The sequence below is a fragment of the Pelodiscus sinensis genome, unplaced genomic scaffold (assembly GCF_049634645.1).
Source record: "Pelodiscus sinensis isolate JC-2024 unplaced genomic scaffold, ASM4963464v1 ctg37, whole genome shotgun sequence".
NCBI classification, from domain to species: Eukaryota; Metazoa; Chordata; order Testudines; family Trionychidae; genus Pelodiscus; species Pelodiscus sinensis.
In genome coordinates this window covers 3,299,921-3,302,362 of record NW_027465869.1, presented here as the reverse complement: position 1 = coordinate 3,302,362, position 2,442 = coordinate 3,299,921, and the positions used below count along the sequence as shown (strand labels likewise).

The 2,442-nt window shown below is 70.4% G+C and overlaps 1 long non-coding RNA gene across 1 annotated transcript; it reads left to right on the top strand.

The window, feature by feature from the left end:
- Positions 1-540: 540 nt before the first annotated feature.
- LOC142824052 (uncharacterized) lies at positions 541-1,857 on the top strand. The gene is made up of 4 exons (XR_012899092.1): positions 541-601; positions 916-1,038; positions 1,572-1,639; positions 1,756-1,857. It is a non-coding gene; the product is annotated as an uncharacterized LOC142824052 (long non-coding RNA).
- Positions 1,858-2,442: the final 585 nt, after the last annotated feature.

Here is a 2,442-nt window from a genome sequence, read left to right as displayed (position 1 = left end):
AACACCTGCCCCGGGAGCCCAGCCCCCATTACCACCAGGGGGCATCGCCCTGCCCGGCCCCCGGGGACCTGCCAGTCTCCGGGAGCCCCCAGCCCGTCGCTCCCCGCACCAGCCCCTGCAGCTGTGGGTCCAGGTCCGTCAGCAGCAGCGCCTGGGCCTCCAGCTGCAGCCGGGCCACCTCGCGCAGCCGCTCAGACCCAGGTGAGGGGCCGTGAACACGCTGGGCCCAGGGGCTCACCCAGTACCCGGGGGGGGGGGGGGCCGGGAGGGGCAGCCCCAGTGTCTGCCCCGCAGTCAGGGCAATGGATGGGGGGGGCTGCTTGGCTCTCTTCTTCCTGGTGGGGGCTCTGCTGAGGGCGTTGGCAGATGTGAGGGTGGAAGGGGGATGGGTCCCTGCGAGGGGCGTGTGGGGCCCAACCTGCCCTGGGTCCCTGACATGGGGGCGCGTGACCCCTGCTGGCCGCTGGAGTCACCCTGGTCCCTTCCCTCCCGCACAGAGCCCCCCTGCGCCTCGGCGGAGCTCTGCCAGGAGCGGATGGACTCCCGGGTGGAGGAAGGGGCCATCTATGACATCGAAGAGCAGCTCCACACCCGGGACACGGTAGGAACCTTCTCCACACGGGGGGGACCCGAGATTGTCCGGCCCCTTCCCAGCACGTCCCCCCCCCTCCGGGAGGGGCTTGTCCCTGGGGATCCCCCTGGGGCCCCTTCTCCTGCATGACCTGGACCCCCCAAGCTGGGGGCTCTTGTCATGCACCAGCTGGGCCCCCACAAGCCTGAGGCAGCAGTTGGGGGGGGAGTGTGGGTGCTTGGACAACCGGCAGCTCCCACCTCCACTCCTGGGAGACCTGAGCCCTGCAGCTGTCCGTGGGGGGCAGGCAGGCCCCAGGCTCACAGACTCTCTCTGGGGTGCAGAGCCCAGCCGCCCTGCAGCGGTTCCTCTTGGCCATCCCCCTCGCCTGCCTCGCCGCCCTCCAAAGGGGCGAGGACACCCTGGCGCCGTGCTGCTGCAAGGACACCATGATGGCCAGGATCGTTGTAAGCGAGTCGCGGCAGCCGGGAGGAGGGAAGGGGATACGTGGGGTGGACAGGGGTCTGCCTGGGCCATGGCGGCGGGTGGGGGTGCTGGAAACGGGATGGGTGGAGCCAGGAGGGCTGGAGGTGGACATGGGGAGGGTGGGTGGGGTGCTGGAGGAGGGAGGGACACAGAAATGGGGCAGGTCTGGGGTGCCGGACAGGAAGGGGGATTCGGGACAGGGAGGGGTCTCCCCGGGCCATGGGGGGCTGGAAGGGAGCCGAGCGGGCTGCTGGGGATGCGCCTGGGGAGCAGGGATGAGGAGGTTCAGAGGCTGGTCACCAGGGCAGGGAGGGGCAGGAGACGGCCTGGGGACAAGGATTGAGCTGGTCCCGGTTTGGGAGGGGGGTGCTGGGAGGGGCCCTGTGCCGGGCAGGGGGGCTACAGGGCAGCGGGAGGCAGTGGGGTTGGATCCTGCTGGGTGGGGGCGCTGGCCGCGTGAGCGTCTCTTGGGGGCCCAGCCTCACACGCCCCTTTGTCTCCTTGGGTCTCACAGGAGATCATGGAGGACTCGCCCCCCCCGCTGGTCTTGGCCGACTGCCTCAACGCCGCCTGCAGCCTCAGGTACCGACCCCCCCCCCCCCGCCGACTCCCCCCAGAGCAGATCCCCTGGCCAGGGAGTGGGAAAGTCTCTGTCTCCTGCTGCTGAATTAACAGTCTCTGCCGCTCTCTCCTGCCAGCACCTTGCAGCCTCCCCTGCGGGCCCAGCTCCTGAGCCCCCTGCTGACGGCGGCCGTGGGACAGACAGTGTCTGGGGACTGGCAGCAGGAGCCCATCCACACTCAGGTACGTCTCTCCGGGCCCTGCTCCCGGGCTGGGCTGGAGCTCCAGAGAGGAGGGGGGGGGGGCAGAGGGCGGGAAGAAGCTGCAGGTTTGGATCCTTCCCTCCAGGGTTCCCGTTGCTCTCCCGGGGGGCCCGTCCCTTCCATGCCCAGCCTGGGCTCCTCCCTGCTCTGCGAGGCGGCTCAGACCCTGCTCTAGGCTGCACCCCGGAGCCAGCGGGTGGCCTGGATCCCCCAACCCCCCTCTGACCCAGGGCTCCTCCTTGTCTTGCAGCAGTTCATCTGGGCCCTTCCCTACGACCTCCAGGCCCTACTGGCGAGCCTCCTCGCCGAGTCCCCAGACACCGCCCGGCTGCAGCTCATAATGGAGGTGAGCCCCGTGGGGGGGACGGGGCCATTGTCCCTGCTTCCTCGGGGGGGGGCCGAGAGAGGAGCAGTGTCAGTGGCTGGGGGGGGCACAGTCCGAGAGGAGCCCCAGGCTCTGCCCAGAACCGGCACCTCCCTACGGGTCCTGACCTGCCTCTTTCCCCCCCAGCACCTGAGCCCGTGGCTGGAGTCCCGCCTGCCCCAGGAGCGAGCCAGGGC